We start from the raw sequence: 19,263 nt of genomic DNA on the forward strand, positions 1-19,263 counted from the left end.
GACATCATCAGTGCTTGGGAGCCTGCTGCGAAGCGCTTCTTTGATGTTTCCTCCGGTGTTTATAGTGGCTTGTCCCTGCCGCTTCCGGTTGTCAGTTTCAGCTGTCCGCTGTAGTGGTTGGTATATTGGGTCCAGGTCGATGTGTTTGTTGATGGAGTTTGTGGATGAATGCTATGCCTCTAGGAATTCCCTGGCTGTTCTCTGTTTGGCTTGCCCTATGATAGTAGTGTTGTCTCAGTCGAATTCATGTTGCTTGTTGTCTGCGTGTGTGGCTACTAAGGATAGCTGGTCGTGTCGTTTCGTGGCTAGTTGATGTTCATGTATGCGGATTGTTAGCTGCCTTCCTGTCTTCAACCGGAAGCGGCAGGGACAGACCACTATAAACACCGGAGGAAACATCAAAGAAGCGCTTCGCAGGAGGCTCCCAAGCACTGATGATGTCGCTTTGCCAGGGGACGAAACATTTGCAACAAAAACTTCCAGCTCGGCGAACAGAACCACAACAACGAGCACCCGAGCTACAAATCTTCGCACAAACTTTGATCATTTGTACAGTCCCCAATGCTCAATAGCAAAGGTCTGAACTGCTGTAAAGGTACACTGCAGAAATTTACCAAAACTCCTCAACAGCACCTTCTAAACTCGCGACCTCTACGTCTAGAAAGATGGCACAACCATCTTGAAGGTTCTGGTCTCCTTCTTATCGGAAAGATGTTGTGAAACTTGAAAGGGCTCAGAAAAGATTTACAAGGATGTTGACAGGGTTGGAAGATTTGCCAGGGTACGGAGAGTTTGAATAGGCTTGGGCAGTTTTCTTTGGGGTGTCGGAGGCTGTGGGGTGACCTTATAGAGGTTTATAAAATCATGAAGGGCATGGATAGTGTAAATAGACAAAGTCTCTTCCCTGGGATGGGGAGTCCAGAACTAGAGGGCATAGGTTTAGGGTGAGAGGGGAAAGATATAAGAGAGACCTAAGGGGCAACTTTTTCCACGCAGAGGTGGTATGTGTATGGAATGAGCTGCCAGAGGATGTGGTGGAGGCTATTACAATTGCAACATTTAAAAGGCATTTAGATGGGTATATGAATAGGAAGGGTTTGGAGGGATATTGGCCAGGTACTGGCAGGTGGGTCTAGATTGAGTTGGGATATCTGGTCGGCTTGGACGAGTTGGACCGAAGGGTCTGCTTCTATGTTGCACATCTCTCGGACTCTATAACTCACTCTCTGTCTCTGCAACACCTGCCAATCACCTACATGACAAGTAAGGAGTGTGAAGGTACCCTCTCCACTTGTCTGAAAAACTGCAACACCAGCAACACTCAAGCAGCTTGATACCATCCAGGACTGGCACCTCATCCATCGTCTTCAACTTTCACTCTCTTCACCACAAATACAGTGTATACTACCTAATTGACACACTGCAGTAACTCAGCAGTGCTCCTCAGACAGCAAACCCATGCACTGGGTGGCAATGGATGCATACACTTGACTTGAAATATAATCACCATTCTTTTACAGCCATTAGGTCAAAACTTTAAAAATACTTTCCTAATAGCATAGAGTATCCCTCCACCCCGAAGGACTGCAGCAGTTCAAGGAGCCAGCTCATCACAATCTTCTTAATGTTCAATAAATGCTGGTCTAGCTAGTAACTCCCAATTCCCGCGAATAAATAAAACATACTATATTCAAACAAAAAAAAACAATATTCTGGGAGGCAAAATGCATTAAATTACAGTATGCAGTTTACAAAGGTACAGTAATCTCTCCCCATTTGAGAGACCATTGGTTTTATTGCTTGCGGATCATCACTCCACTTCAAGTTTGGGGCAAAGCAAGGCTCCATGAGCTATCAAATAAAACATGTAGATTATAGTTTTGGTTTTGATTTCAAAATAGAGGCAAATGAAAGTGGCTAGCTCTGAGAAAGTTTTTTTAAAAAGGTCAGAGGGCAATTCTGCAACAATGATCTAAGTGCATCAGTTTCAGAAAACGTACCAGATTTCCCACTGGTCAGACAGCCATCATGTCAGTACAGATTGGAGATGCACATGGTGGCACCATGGAATCGCCTAGTAAATTGAATTTTCCACTGGGTAATTCCTCAATGCATGGAACCATTCAAATGTTTCCATTTAGATCAGAGACTCGAGAGTGTTCCAAAGAAATTAATAAAACAAATCTCATACACTGAGACATCTTGCATTACCCCTCCATGCCTCAAAAACTGGGCAAAAATCGCCTCAGTTCTTTTCTCAATCTGACCTGTCCCAAAAGCCCCCTATCTTGCTGCTAAACCCCAAACACCACCACCACCATCAGACCTGATCCAACCACTGATTTCCCTTTCCCACGATAGACGCAATCAACCCAACCCCTGCCCTCCACCAGATCTGACAGAGATACAAAATTCAGGTTTCAGATCTGATTACATTGGACCTAAAGCGTTAATTCAGTTTCTCTCTCCACAGATGCTGTCAGCCATGTTGAGTTTGTCCCGCATTTTTTGTTTTTATTTCTGATTTGCAGCGTCCACAAATATTTTGCTTTTATAAGAGTGATAATACTCTGGGATCAAAAGTCTGAAAGATAGCATTGGGAAACAGGTTGAAACTGCATTTAAATATTTGTTATTTCTAACTGATATATAAACCATTTTTGTTTTTTTCTTTTTTGTATTAAATTTGTGATGTGTTATCTGCTGCCTCATATGAAGGTTTCAGTGATTGACCACTATAGTAGGCAACTGCAAAAATTAAATACATGATCCAGCAAGCCAGGTTTCATTCTGAGATCTGAAGTGTTCAGTATTACCATTAGCTGGGATCAAAACTTACACAAAAAGTCTTTGCTGACAACTGCACACTCCAAGATTCAAAGACAACCAAGCTGCATGTTGATGGCATTAGCCCAGTCTCAGAATTGCCGAGCCTTACAATAGGTCTAAAAGTCAACTTTTGGATCGACCTGGCCCTGGGCACAACTTGCAAGATCCAATTGATACTATCAACAATCCATCCCCTCATTTCTGCTATCTTGCAAGTATCCTTTTCAAAGGAACAATGACAGATGATGAAATGACCCAGAGGTTAAAGTCTACCAGGGAGTGGTTCACATCATTTCTCCATGGTTTGCAGTATCGAAAGCAACTAGCTACGTGCCACCTTTTCTGCTTAATATTTACATGCAAATCCAGTGGCAGGAGAAAACCTTGAACACAAAAAGTCTTACAAGGTTCTGCAAACTCGGTAATGTAAGCCTGCTCATCGGAACTCAAGATTCACTGGACTGGACATGTGATATATGTGGTGTATTTCAGGCCAACAAAAGGTGGTACTTCAGCTAGTTGAATATGGGGACCCAACCGGCAGGGTCCTCCACACTCAGATACAAAATAATTCTGAAAATCGCAGCCTGAAAGTTGAATTCCAGTACATGGGGTAAAAACACATGACCAATCCAAGTCAAGAGCTCTCTGTCACCAAACAATTCCCATACTTCAGATGAATAGTCAGGTTCCAACAGAAGTGATCAGGCTATAAAAGCAAGTGACTTCATCCACTCCTCCAGTAACTTCAATAGCATGTGAAAATCAAGATTTGGTTATTATATAAACCCAACACCACTCAATAGTGAGCAATTGGTCTTCTTGCTGAAATCTCACCCATCTAAGCAATGGGAGAATCCACTGTGGCTTTCACATAGTCACAAGAAGAAGAGTATTATTTGTTCAAAGTTTCAGAAACCTCTAAATGTTTGAGGTGCTGTTATTTTTCCTGTAACCTCATGAACCAGTAGGGGATAAAAATGACGAAAACTCTTCATTTTCAGGAGCAATTGATATTTTTGCCTTAGTAAGGCAAGTAACAGGAGCTGGACCAGATGGGCCAATGGACTGAGAAGTGGCAGATGGAGTTTAATTCAGATAAATGCGAGGTGCTGCACTTTGGGAAGCAAATCTTAGCAGGACTTATACACTTTGCCTTTTCCCTGGGGTCGGGGAGTCCAGAACTAGAGGGCATAGGTTTAGGATGAGAGGGGAAAGATATAAAAGAGACCTAAGGGGCAACTTTTTCATACAGAGGGTGATATGTGTATGGAATGAGCTGCCAGAGGAAGTGGTGGAGGCTGGTACAATTGCAACATTTAAGAGGCATTTGGATGGGTATATGAATAGGAAGGGTTTGGAGGGATATGGGCCAGGTGCTGGCTGGTGGGACTAGATTGGTTTGGGATATCTGGTCGGAGTGGACAGGTTGGACCGAAGTGTCTGTTTCCATGCTGTACATCTCTATGACTCTATAACAAGTGCACTCTGAACGAGAACGCTGTTTATACTGGATTATGTAGATTGCAGATGTTCCATTCATATTAGGATGTGTTTGCCAAAATGCAAACACATTAAAAAATTCGTTTTCTGTAATCTAAATGCAAACCATCGGCAAAGCAGCCACATCTGACATATTTATTACCTTTTTTGAACAAAGGTATGAACATTTGCAATGTTCCAGTTCTCTGGCATTCCTTAATACTTAATGATTATGGTTGGTGCTCCTGCAATTTTCACCACCTTTTCCTCGGCCTTGTCAGATGCATCCCACCCTTTGCTGGTGGCCTATCATGCACATACACCTGGTGATACACATTTTAATTATCAATATAAAACTTTACCAATGAAGGTGCTATCGATGTAATACAAAACAATCACTTTAGTGCCTCAGACATGTCTGATGCTTCTATATGCAGATCCCTTCTTCATCCCAAAGCAACCCCACTCGTATTTTCCTTTTCATATTTATTTGCTGATGGAGGACTTTTAGAACCTTCTTTCCATGAATCTTCAGTTCCTTCTAATATTGTTTTTTTTTTATTTCCTTTTCACTGCCCCACTGAATTTTCAATATTCAGCCTCGGTCTGACTTGTATTATCAATCTGATATGTATAGTATACCTCTTTTACAATTTTGTTTTATTCTCAGTGTCGTCATCAACCATGGAGACTGGGATTTTGGTCTCCCAACCTTTTCCTCCTTGTGGTAAAGTATTTCAACTGAACCTGAAACATTTCTTCAAACAGCCCACTGTTCTGTTACAGTTTTGCCTGCTGTTAATTCCAAATTGCCTAGGACAAATCAAGTCTCAACTCTCCTGCAGTTAAATACTTTCGTCAATTTCTCCTTGTCTTTTTCAACAGAAAATCTAAATAATACAAAGTACCATAACTGCTCCCTAAAAGGTTCCCCTTCTATTTAACCCTGTACATTTCCCAGACCAGATCAGGCAGTGCCTCTTCCCTCATTGAGATGGAAATGTATAGAAAAATACTTAATCAAGTTCAGAAACCAGACAATTCATAATTTTTTGCATTACATCTGAATCAAAGATGAGCGTCAGGCCATATACCATACCATTATTAAGACTATCTGCTTCCATTTCCATCACATCACCTGATTTTGCCCCTTATCAATTTGTCTGCTAAATCACTTATTCCTGCCTTTATTACCTCAAAAATTCAATATTACAATGTACTCCTGGCTGATCTCCTATATCTATCTCCGTAAACGTAAACAGAGTTTTGGATGACTTCATGTTCTAACTTGCATTAAGTCTTGCTCACTGACCTACATCAGCTGCTGGTCAAGCAAGTTTTGAGCTCCAACTTCTCATTGTTTTCAAACCTCTCCACCATGGCCTTGTCTGACCTCTTGCAGACTTACAAGATTGGAAAGTATTGGTGTTCATCTGATTCTGGTCTCTGGAACATCGCTAATTTAATCATTATACTATTAGTGACAGTGACTTCAGCTGTCTGAACCGAAGTTCTAGAGTTTGCTCCCTACACCTTGCACCTCTACCTCCCATTCTCCACTTAACACGTTCCTTAAAATATGCCTCTTAGACTTTTTTAAATCTATTCTGTTATCCCCTTACTTAGCATTGAATTATTTTCATGAATTAATATTTGAAGGATCAGTTTAGGTAAAAAAGAATTTGCTATTGAAATAACATTAATCTGAATAATTGCTTATTTATGAGAAGTAACCCAGTATAAGGTTATATTGAACACTAGAAGCTCTGGCAAAAGTACATCATGAGTTGTGTGCAATTACAAATTAATAACATTTATATAATAACAAGCAGTGATCTCTACCAGGTAAAAACAATGACTGCAGATGCTGGAAACCAGATTCTGGATTAGCCCTTCATCAGGAATACAGGTCCTTCACGCACTCTGCCTGTATCCCTGATGAAGGGCTTTTGCCCGAAACGTCGATTTTCCTGCTCCTTGGATGCTGTCTGAACTGCTGTACTTTTCTAGCACCACTCTAATCCAGAATCTGGTTTCCAGCATCTGCAGTCATTGTTTTTACCTAGTGATCTCTACCAGTATACCCAACTGCTATAAACTCATCTATCATCAGACATAACTTGTATCATATTAAATAAAAAGTTGCCTATGGTTACTTAATTTACAGATTAATTTGAAACAGTGCACTTCAAAAGATTAAAGCTCAGAAGTGCATGAAAAATCTAGCTACAAGTGACAATAATGTTTAAACCCAAGATCATGCCACTTGCACCACATTTCAATTAACATTTCTATGGAAACCAACATAAAACACAATCATGTTTCTAAGTATAAACAAGTACATTCTAAAGTACATCACTAAACCATAGTTGAAGGGTAGGTTTTCAAGAAGTTTTTTTAAAAAGCAAAGGGGGCAGAACAGTGGAGATTTTTTTTTTTAAAAAGTCTTGCATTTATTAATAAAGTGTTTTTCACACTCAAGTCTGAAAAGCACCTTATACAAAGGAACCTTGATTGTCCAAACATTAACTATCTGAATTTCGGATTATCCGAACAAGACTGCAAGGTCCCGATGCTTGGGTAAACTGTATTATCCGGCATTCGATTATCCAAACGAAATACTCCCCGGCTGTGTTATTCTGATAATTGAGTTTCTTCTGTTACGAGTTAACTAATTGTGAAGTGCTGACATTACTATACTCTGGGAAATGCAGAACATAGGAAAATCCCAAAAACAGTAATGCAATGACCAGATAATCTGCTGCTTGAGGCGATGATTTAGAGGTAAATGTTGGTCAAGGTCAGGGTTAACACCCTGCTCTTCTTCAAAATAGTGCCATGACCTCTTACATCACTCAAGCAGATGAGCTGTAGTTTGACCTCTCATCTGAAATACAGGATCTCCAACTATACAGCATTCCTTTAGTACTGCACTGGAATATCAGTCTTAATCTTAGTGCAAAAGTCCTGGAGCCATGAACCTAGAATCTTCCAATTCAGAGATGAATGCACCACCAATTGAGCCATGGTTGACAGAGGAAGTTGAATATGACGTGGCCTGGATGACTGAAGCAATGGTGACCAAAAATTAGGGAGAGAGAATAAGAAAAACCTGACAGAGTGAAGACGTCTGGTGGGATAAGGGAATTTGATTCCATAAAGATATAGAAAAAGAACAGGAGATTAGCATTAGAAAACTATATTCATTTTTAATATCCAATGCATACAAAATAAGCCAAATGGCCTCTTTCTGCACTGCAAAACATTTGCGATATGTAGGGCTAATGAGGAGTAACAGAAATGGAGAGTCAAGAACATGAAGGAATAAGCATGGAGATAAAAATTTAAATGTTAAATTGAAGCAAGTCAACAAAAAAATGTAGGTCAGGAAAGACAAAGGTGATACATTGGTAGAGTGGGGAATGGGCTGGTCAACCTTGAACTAGAAATGAATGCAGAGGTGACAAATAGTCCAGGGGAACAGCTTGGGGAATAGGCTAAAAGGAAATAGATACCATCTTTTGAAAGATTAGCTGCAGAAAACTGCCTAATCTAGTACTTTGTGCTGTATACAGGCAATGCAACGATAGCAGAAAGATACTGCTTGGTGTCAGATGCATTTGTTTTGAAGAGGTCGACATAGCTGTAAGGGTACAGTGGATAACATCTTTAGAGGAGTCAAAAGATAAGGAGAGAGAAGCCATTACCATAAACTATGTGCGCGCAGACAAAAATTCCACTCATACACCACTTTTGCACGATGTAAAAATGTATTCAGCTGTTTCTCAGTTTTTATTTCTTGTCTGTTCATAACACCATGTCAAAGGAGGAGACATTAAGACATATGGTCAAAAGGTCTGTTCAAGTGTTAGGTTTTGAGGAACACCCTGATGAAAAGAATGCTGGTGACTAAATTCATGTTCTTAAACTTCTTGTCCATCATCTTCATGATTAGCTCCAACAATAAGTGCAATAGCTCATGACTGTTATGACAAGCAATTAAATCCAAATTCTCAATGTCTCTACAACTTTTTTTCATTAGTTCACTGGGTCTCAACTTACCCAGCTCTGAACTCTTATCTCTCCCCATTTTTCCTAAATACCCATAACTCATTTCATTGATGAAACCCACTTTCTCGCATTGCTACTTCAGTAACACTGAGCTGCTTATTTATTCTTTCACACCATTTAGGCATCACAGACAAAGCCAGCATTTGTTGCTCTATCCCTACTTGCCTTAGGAGATCATAGATAAATCTGTGGGGGGGTGAGGAGCAAGTTGCGAAGGAATTGGGGCAGCACGGTGGCACAGTGGTTAGCACTGCTGCCTCACAGCGCCAGGAGACCCGGGTTCAATTCCCGCCTCAGGCGACTGACTGTGTGGAGTTTGCACATTCTCCCCGTGTCTGCGTGGGTTTCCTCCGGGTGCTCCGGTTTCCTCCCACAGTCCAAAGATGTGCAGGTTAGGTGAATTGGCCATGCTAAAATGCCCGTAGTGTTAGGTAAGGGGTAAATTTAGGGGTATAGGTGGGTTTCGCTTCGGCAGGGCGGTGTGGACTTGTTGGGCCGAAGGGCCTGTTTCCACACTGTAAGTAATCTAATCTAATCTAATTTAAAACAGAATTGGAAGCAATGCAAACGATGCTCTGACTACAATAAGATAGGCAGAACAAGGTGCATGTTATCTCATCCAACTAGCCAGCAGCTGAGACATAATAGAGTACTACAGCATAGACAACGGTCAAAGACTGCAGATGGATCAAAACTAGATTCTCACTTCTGATATTGTAATCATGAATGTCATGGATAGGGTGAGGACATAGGTTTAAGGTGAGAGGAGAAAGATTTAAAACAGGAACTGAGGAGTCATGTTTTTATACAAAAGGTGGTGTGTGTACAGAATGAACTGCCAAAGTAATGGAAGCAGGTTGAATTACAACATTTAAAAGACACCTGAATGGGCATATGAATAGGAATGGTTTAGGAGGGAGATGGACCAAATGCTGGCAAATAGAACTAGGCCAGATTGGGATATCAGGTCTGCACAGATGAGTTGGACCAAAGAGTTTGTTTCCATGCTTATAATTCTATTTTGACAACATTTTTCAATACCCAGTGATTGCTATCCAGCTGGTTGAGACTCAGTTCAAACTTTATTGCTGGAACAGCACAGCAGGTCAGGCAGCATCCAGGGAACAAGAGATTCGACGTTTCGGGCACAGGCCCTTCTTCAGAAAACTCAGTTCACTGTGTTTCATTCTTACTTAAATACAGTCAAAGTCTCACCAGCAGTGGCTTCTCATCCCACTCCTACACTATTGTCTAATAACCCACCGATCTATTCTTGGCCCCTCCTGTTAACACCTCCACACTCCCCCTCAATTACATATTTTAAAATATGACCTTGATTTTCACATGTAACATTATTTGCAGCTCCACTTCATCAGCATCACCCAATGCTTTACTGTTATTAAATCAGATGGCTTATCCAACTCTATTACTGGAGGAGAAGAAATTTCCTAAAATTAGCATTGGGTAAACCTAAGCCATTTGTTTTTGTCAATGCCAAAATGTTTGAGGCTGAAGCAGGCTATCAGCAAGACTGACATCATAAGCCTGACACAAATGTGGTCAGATTTCTACCTCTTATAACATAGTCCAACTTCACTTCTACCTCAGAACTTCTGCTACCAAATCCACACATTTGCTAATTCATGAGTTGGTTATTTCAATATACTTGGTTGACTAGTCACATTCAAGCATCTGTAAACATGAAACAGAAAGCTTCATTGCCTGCATCCATATATTCACTAAATCTGGTACTGACCTACATTGACCACTAATTCTGGCCTCTTGAGCACTATCATCATAATTGTTCAATCACTGCATAAGGTCCGAAACTCAGGAATTTTCTCTTTACCTTTTAGGTCAGAACAATTATCCACATCATCAGGGAAGCATTTAACGGTATGGCATCAAGATATTCAGTAAAACTGAAGTTATTGGAAATCGAGGGGAATACCCCACTTGTTATGTCCCAGCACAAAGGAAGATTATTGTGGTTTCTGGAAGCCATATACCTGTATCAAGACATTTCCTACTGTGGCAATCAGGATGCGGCTCAAAACCCAACCATCTACAGCTGTTTTACCAATTTTCTCTCCATCATTTGGTCAGAAGTGGGGATGTTTGCTGATGATTGCAGTGTTCAATACTATTTATGACTCCTCAGATACTGAAGGAGTCCACTCCCGCATGCAATAAAACCAAGGCAGCATACAGGCGTGAGCTAATCAGTTACAAGTAACATTTATTTTGTAGGTGTTGAGAAAATATCTGTCTAATAACTTAATTATCTTATGACATTTACCAGAATTCCAGACCACTAACATTCTGGAAGTTACCACTGACATAAAATGGACTAGCCATATTAAAACTACTGAAGGGCTAATGCCCGAAACGTCAATTCTCCTGTTCCCTCTCACCTTGACCTTTTTCCACCTATCACATTTCCGACGCCCCTCCCCCAAGTCCCTCCTCCCTATCTTTTATCTTAGCCTGCTGGACCAACTTTCCTCATTCCTGAAGAAGGGCTAATGCCTGAAACGTCGATTCTCCTGTTCCCTAGATGCTGCCTGACCTGCTGCGCTTCTCCAGCAACACATTTCCATCTCTGATCTCCAGCATCTGCAGACCTCATTTTCTCTTCATATTAAAACTACTGCTTTAAAAATAAGATTCCAAACTAGTGACCTCTACCAACTAGATGAACAAACCACTGGGATCATTTGTAGGCTCCCCAAGTCACACATGATCTGGAGTTGGAGGTATATTACCCTCCTTCATTGCTGCTGGGTCAAATTCCTGGACTCACCTGAACAGTGCTATGACATACCTAGTGGTTCAAGGTAGAACCTCACCACCATCTTCTCAAAGGATACTAGAGATTGGCATCAAATGCTGGCTTGATGGGGGTCACCCTAACCCCAAGAATGAATAGTTTAAAAATGAGTAATATAATTAATTCAAGCCCATACCCGGAGAAGGCTGCATATAGTTCAAGGGTAGATTTAAATTTATATTCTCCAAGAGTAAACACAATGCATGCCAGTGTTGCCTGAAGTGAAGACCAGGTAAACGATTCAGCCAAGAAACCCAGCTGCAGCAACAAGTGCAAGAATCTCATGGACATTTCTTAATCACGAAAAGTGAGATTATCTGGTCTGTTGTCGCTCCCACTTCTCAGAGCTCAACACCCCTCAAAAGATCGTCACTGCCCTATCCGAGCCCTAACTTTAACTTTCTTTCTACTCTAGCTTGTCTTCCATTCTGATTTCTCAGAATGCTTATCCATGAGATTCACCCATGTATCTTTAAGTATTTGCAAACGGATGACCAAAATCCTTTTCTTGGATTCCTGATTAGCTGGTTTTGTTAACTGCTCCCTCTCCTCAGGTTTTACATTCCCCACATCGCCCCCATCCCACTTGCCAAAACTTCAAATCCACCATCAATTCATTCCTAATGTGGCAAACTACACCCATTCATCAATTTACCTTTGTTGTCAAAAGAATCTACTAACTCCAGGGTCATCTCACAATTCCTTGATTAATCCTTCCAATCAGGTTTCTGGCCTGACCACAGTACTCAAATGACCCTCAACATCACAATCTTTGTTACTATGCCAGTAGAAAGCCTTACCCCACTTATTGTCCCAACTATATTTGGTTTATGTATTTACTGAAATTGAACCGGAGTGGGAATATCAATGGGAAAAAACATTCTGCAAATACAAAGAACTGCTAAGTATAGGATTCAGCAGCATAATTACCAAAAACTGATCAAAACTGTGATTTGGAAAGAATTGTTACACAAAGCTGAAATATAAAATTGACAAAAGTAGATAGTGGAACGTTGAGAGATATGGGTTTTGGATAAGAATGCAGTGGCTCAGTTGGAGACACAGCAGTGAAGACATTCTCAATGGAGGAAAAAGGTAAGATACTGGACATCAAGAAAAATGCAACAAGGTTGAGGCATGAGAACTTGGAACAGGATAACTGAAAATTAGAAGGATGCACATCAAGTAAAAACAAAATAATGGCAGATAATTTAATACTGAAAATGGAAGACTCCGACAAGAACTAAATGAACAAAATGCAAAACCACAGCAGTGGAAAAATTACTAGAGGACCTGCCCTTAGTGAGCTGCTTACTACTTACAACATACCTATTTGGCCAAGCTTTCATCATCTGCCCCTAATATTGCTTTATGCACCTCCAGATTAAATTGTGATTTATAAACACACCGGTAAACATTGAGATGTTTTATTAGATAAGTGCCATAAAAACACAAGCTGCTTTCAAAATAAGGAAAAAGCAGATGGATATAGATAGACCTCAAAAGGAACAGTAAATGAAGTGACTTTCAAGAAAAATATGAAGTTATTAGTTACAATTAAGGCAGCTTATTTATACATCATGCACTTATATTACCAGTGGCAACATATCACACAGATGCAGAAATAGCAATGGGAAACAAAAGCCTTTTTATTATGGTTGATTTCTTCTGAACTTGTTGGCAGCAAAAGCATGGTGCTTTGCTGAATTGGTTTAGCTCAATTGGCTGGATCATTGGTTTACTGAGTGTGATGTCAACAGCACGGGTTCAATTCCCATCACCGGTTTGAGGTTGCCACGAAGGGGTCTCCATCTCAACCTCTTCCCTTGCCTGAGGTTTGGTGGCCACCAGGTTAAGTCACCACCAGTCGCTTCTCCCTCTCATGAGAGAGCAGCCTCTATGGTCTGGTAAGACTATGGCGACACAACGAGAGAACAGTGACTAAATGTGCAGCAGTAAAAAGTTTTAAAATGTGCCATCCCTCCATACTGAATGCATATTCTGCCATATGCAAGGTTTTCAATTAGATATGAAGCATTTTAGTTAAACTTGGAGCTTAAAATAGGTACAAGTGCTCCAAATGTTATTTCTATTAAGAAATGATAATTATTTCAAATCTTTCACTACTTTAATTTTGCTGCTCAAATTAGGTTTAATAATGAGCAGTATAATTTAAAACTTAAGACTTGCCTACTAATAAAAAAAATCCAATATTTAAACTTAAGCAAGCACTCAGGAAGTAGAAATTTTCCAAGTATGAAGGACTTCAATTGGGTGATGTTAGGGAAACTGCGACTATACTTAAAAGCAGCAAAGGATTGAAGATGCCTTCAAAGTTATTTCACTGATGCAACAATGACTATGCTCAAAAAGCAATTCATCAGGTACAACATACTTCATAATGTTCTAAGGTGGTGATGAAGCACTGTGCAAATGTCATTCTTTCTCTTTAACAAAAAATAAAATTTTACAAGGATGTATACAGACATTCCAAATTTGCTCATTACATGTTTTAGAGGTATAAAAGGGCACATCAGAGAATGTATTCAGCACCTAGTCTCTGAAACTGGACAATTCTATTCCAGTAACATCATGAATTAACTTTGCTGCTCACCACCCCATTCAGAATTTCAAATAAAACTTCTGCAAAGAGTCAGGTACTGTTTATAAAAGGACTTCTTAGGCTGCCTTCAGGAAAACAAAGATCAGTAACATGAAACTGCAACACATTAGTAAAATAACCTGGTTTTAAAAAAGTTCTCCTTTATCAAGTTTTATGCAAAATGTTGCATCATTTTTAACCAATATATTGCAGTGGCAGAGAGAAATTGATTTGATTAATTTAGAAAAAAGTCTAACAATAACGAAACAAACTTTGAAAAAAGTAGAGTCTCAAGGTAACTACTCTCCAATTATTTTTGAAGTAAAGTAACTTAAAAGAACTGCCAATAAATTTGATGAAAACATTTACTGCAATAAAGTTAAAATTACAATGCTCTACATATTGAGACAAGCATGACTGCAAAAACTCAGAAGTATGCACTTGTAACACCTCAAATAAATCAAACGACTTTGCAACTGAAAGCAAATGAAACTGTTTAATGTGTGATTTTTTTTCCTGGATACAGAAATTGTGCTATAAATCAGATACTTCAAAACATCCAAAATGCAGACAATAAACACCTACATAACTAACATCATACATTATTGTCAGAAGGAAGAATAACATACCAAAAGACAATGTCACACCCCAAACCAAGAACCTGTAATAAACGATTTTAACCAACATGCAGAAGTGGTTTAAACAAGCACCTTGGAATTGCTATTACATCAGTGCAGACACTAATCTGGTGACTGGTAACAATTGTGACATCATTACAAATCAAAACGTTTAACACAAAAATGTAACAGTCATCATATTACTACATGAGTGCAAACTAGATCTGGAGTATTGCATTGAATTCAGCATTCAATAAGTGAAACAGAATACATTTGACATCAAGAAATCAGACTTCAAAAACATGAATGCCATTTCTCCATGTTCCATACGGATATTAAAGCCATACGAAAAGTCTGATGTTTTAAAAACATAGATAAGTGAATCAGTGTTCCCAGACGACAGCAAGTCACCGTCGTTTCAAGTACATTCAGAATTTAAAAAGATAGAAAAGGTCATTCTTAAAATCCGCACTTTCACTGCTGCAGGTGTGAACTGTTAGGGAAGTTTTCCCTAACAGTTAATATGATTAGCCCTGATCGTTGTTGTAATCCAGACGGCAGCTGAAGTTTAACCCAGGCAGGGGCTGCACCTTCTTGATTACGAAGGGTATAAGTAGAGAGCGAGAGAAAGAGACAGCGCTGCATTACCAAAACAGTCTGGCAGCCCCAAACACCTACCCTTCCTAAAGCCTGCTTCAAGAGGCCGCTGATTGACTAACTCTGAATTGTTGGGGGGGGGGCGAGGCGAGAAGAGAAGAGAGAGGAGGAAGAAGGCGGAGGAAAGAGAAAGAAAGAAAGAAAGAAAGAAGAGAAAACAGCTTCCCCAGGGAAGTAAAGCTGTTTGATGCGGCTGGCCTCGAGAAAGAGGGCGAGCTCAGCAGCAGGGGCTACGCCATGTGCCGCTGTCCTCTCCCCTCCGGCACGGCCTGTGACCGGCTCGTGAGGACAGGGGCCGCCTGGCCTGCCCTTGTGTGGTGGTGAATAGAGAGCGAGAGGTCGGGTCCCTAATCCGGGACCGCAGTCCGCGAACCCCCTACTTCCCACTGCCCTCCAACGGGCTGTCCGGGCCGTTGGTGCTCACTCCCTTACCTGCACGGACCGCGAACAGGAAAGGTTTTCTCTCAGCGTTCCTACTCTCCTCGGTGACAAGATGGCGGAATAATAGGCGTCACGTGACCCGGGCACCAGTTCCACGTTCCCGGATGCAAAGCACCCGCGGCGTGCCCTTCTGCGCGTGCGCCCAGGCGGCAGCAGCTCCAACAACAAGCGACAGCTACATTTCATTCATTCATTCATTCATTCGGGGACTCGATCACTTTGTTCAAAGGATCAATCTTCGCCTGAATGCGTCGCCCCCTCTCTTTCTTTCTTTGCCTCCAAGTGTACACGCCACCTCGTTGCGTTTTAGTAATTTCCAAATCGAACCAAAAATCGTATTATTTCCGTCCAAAACTAAAACACGGGGGATTTCAACCGGTGCTGGGACGTCCAGCAACAAAAACGCAAGTTGCTGGACAAAACCCTGGCAGCGTCTGCGGAGAGGGCATGCGATCAAGCTGAGTTTCTCCACCAATTTCCTGAAATTGCTGGACAAACTCTGGCAGCATCTGCGGAGAGAAAGCAGAGTTAACGTTCATGCTGAGTTTCTCCAGCAATTTCTCGTATTGCTTTGCATGTCGGTAGCATCCTTTCATCCGCACTAGATAAAGAGCAAACAATTCCTTGAGCTGGGTGTTTCCATTTGGTACACCTTAACTCATAGCTCTGAAGATCAATGCTGCAGAGGCACAATCGGTTACAATCATCAGACACAAAGCTGCCAAGTGCCAGGTGATGAAGGAGCGTCGCTCCGAAAGCTAGTGTGCTTCCAATTAAACCTGTTGGACTATAACCTGGTGTTGTGTGATTTTTAACTTTGTACACCCCAGTCCAACACCGGCATCTCCAAATCAGAATTAAGTTCAAGTCTCTTAAACACATGGCGAAAGTGAGGACTGCAGGTTCTGGAGATTAGAGTTGAGAGTGTGGTGCTGGACAAGCACAGGATTCCCGATAAATTGCTTTTGCCGGAAACGTCGACTCTCCTGCTCCTCGGATGTTGCCTGACCTGCTATGCTTTTCCAGCACCACGCTCTCGCCTCATAAACACACGGCCTACAGCATTTATCTGTAGACTATTAATCCAGAAACCCAGGTAATGTCATGGTGACCTAGTCTGAACCTCGCTGTGGCAGGCAACAGAATTTGACTTCAATGAAAATTTGGAATTTGGAGTCTATGAAAACTGCTGTTGATTGTCAGAAAAGCCCATCTGGTTCACTAATAGCCTTAGGGATGGAAACTGCTGTCCTTAACTGGTCTCAGAAATTCAGAACTGATTTTTCCTTCAGGGTTAGTTTATTGCAACATTAAGCATTTAAGCTCATTTTGAACCTTGTTGTTCACACTTTTTAATGTCATCAAATGTTATTGGCAGTTTATTTTATGAATGGGTTGCAAATTCAATGATTTATAGAACTGTACAGTTCATGTTCATATCCCGATGTTCTGATTGATCAGATTTATTTTTCCATTCTGTTTCAATGGCTGTGGGTGCCTTTGGCTAGTCCAACACTTATTATCCATCACTTATTGCCCAGAGAACAATTCAGGGTCAACCACATAGCAGTGAGTTCTGGAGTCACACGTATGCCAGATTGCAACGTGAAGTTGTTCCTTTTTCCTGAACGTGAGGCAAATACAACTGGCATGGATTGAGGCTGCTGTGACCAACAGTAGCAGATGGCCCTGGAGTCAGACGTCTAGGTATTCAGCAGACAAAGGCAACTGCAAAGCCTGAGGATACATGCTGTTCCTGTTCATGTGAGGAGTGTATACCCATTGCTCTACTGCCTTTTTATGCAAGGCTCAAAACCATTATGCTGCTGAGGCCCTGCCAGCAGTGCCTCATATGGCTTCCAAAATGAATGAACCAATGACTTTGGTCATAGAGGCTGACAGCACCTTCTCTCTCTCTCTCTCTCTCTCTTTTCCTTTAATTGTTTCAAGAAGAAAAGGTTTGCAATATCAATAAAAAGTAAATAGAGTCATAGAGATGTACAACATGGAAACAGACCCTTCGGTCCAATTTGTCCATGCCGATGAGATATCCCAACCCAATCTAGTCCCACCTGCTAGCACCCAACCCATATCCCTCCAAACCCTTCCTATTCATATAACCATCCAGGTGCCTTTTAAATGTTGCAATTGTAGTAGCCTCCACCATCTCCTCTGGCAGTTCATTCCATACACGTACTACCCTCGCGTGAAAAAGTTGCCCGTTAGGTCTCTTCCCTATCACCCTAAACTTAATGCCATCTAGTTCTAGATTCCCCTACCCCAGGGAATAGACTTTGTCTATTTACCTTATCCATGCGCCTCATGATTTGATAAACCTCTGTAAGGTCACCCCTCAGCCTCTGACGCTCCAGGGAAAACAGCCTCAACATATTCATCCTCTCCCTATAGCTCAAATCCTCCAAACCTGGCAACATCCCTGTAAATCTTTTCTGAACCCTTTTGGCAGGTGGGACTAGATTGGGTTGAGATATCTGGACAAGTTGGACTGAAGGGCCTGTTTCCGTGCTGTACATGTCTATGACTCTATCTTTACAATAGGAAGGAGACCAGAATTGCACACAATATTCCAAAAGTTGATTAAGCAATGCCCTGTAGAGCCACAACATGACCTCCCAACTCCTGTACTCAATACTCTGACCAATAAAGGAAAGCATACCAAATGCCATCTTCACTATCCTATCTACCTGCGACTCCACTTTCAAGGAGCTATGAACCTGCATTCCAAGGTCTCTTTATTCAGCAACACTCCTTAGGACCTTACCATTAAGTGTATAAGTCCTGCTAAGATTTGCTTTCCCAAAGTGCAGCACTTCACATTTACCTATATTAAACTCCATCTGCCACTTCTCAGCCCATTGGCCCATCTGATCAAGATCTCATTGTAATCTGAGGTAACCTTCTTCGCTGTCCACTGCACCTGCAAACTTACTAACTATACCTCTTATGCTCATATCCAAATCCTCTTTGTTACTTCTTCAAAAAACTCAATCAAGTTTGTGACACATGATATCCCATGCACAAAGCCATGTTGACTATCCCTAATCAGTCCTTGCCTTTCCAAATACATGTACATCCTGACCCTCAGGATTCCTTCCAACAACTTGCCCATCACGGATGTCAAGCTCACTGGTCTATTGTTTCCTGGCATGTCCTTACCACCCTTCTTAAACAGTGGAACCATGTTAGCCAACCTCCAGTCTTCTGGCACCTCACCTGTGATTATCAATGCTACAAATCTCTCTGTAAGAGGACCAGCAATCACTTCCTTAGCTTCCCACAGAGCTCTAGGTTACACCTGATCATGTCTTGGGTATTTATCCACTTTTATGTGTTTCAAGATATCCAACAATTCCTGCTCGGTAATATGGACATTTTTCAAGATGTCACCATCTATTTCCCTACATTCTATATCTTCCATGTCCTTTTCCACTGTAAATACTGATGTAAAATACTCCCCCATCTCCTATGTCTCCACACAATGGCTGCCTTGCTGATCTTTAAGGGGCCCGAATCTCTCTCTAGTTACCCTTTTGTCCTTAATGTATTTGTAAAAACCCTTTTGATTCTCCTTAACTCTGTTTGCCAAAGCTGTCTTATGTCCTCTTTTTGCCCTCCTGATTTTTCCTACTGCCTTTATAATCTTCTAAGGATTCACTTGATCTATCCTGTCTATACCTGACATATGCTTCCTTCTTTTCACCCTAACAGGAATA

At 41.2% G+C, this 19,263-nt stretch overlaps 1 protein-coding gene across 1 annotated transcript in view; it reads right to left on the bottom strand.

Moving 5' to 3' along the window:
* gigyf2 (GRB10 interacting GYF protein 2) overlaps positions 1-15,888 on the bottom strand; it is a 173,146-nt gene extending 157,258 nt beyond the window's left edge. Inside the window, exon 1 of the mRNA XM_043702938.1 lies at positions 15,521-15,888. The gene's annotated coding sequence lies outside the window, so the exon portion shown is untranslated. The remainder of the gene's footprint in view (positions 1-15,520) is intronic.
* Between the last annotated feature and the right edge of the window lie 3,375 nt (positions 15,889-19,263).

The sequence above is a fragment of the Chiloscyllium plagiosum genome, chromosome 13 (genome assembly GCF_004010195.1).
Source record: "Chiloscyllium plagiosum isolate BGI_BamShark_2017 chromosome 13, ASM401019v2, whole genome shotgun sequence".
In the NCBI taxonomy this organism is placed as follows: domain Eukaryota; kingdom Metazoa; phylum Chordata; class Chondrichthyes; order Orectolobiformes; family Hemiscylliidae; genus Chiloscyllium; species Chiloscyllium plagiosum.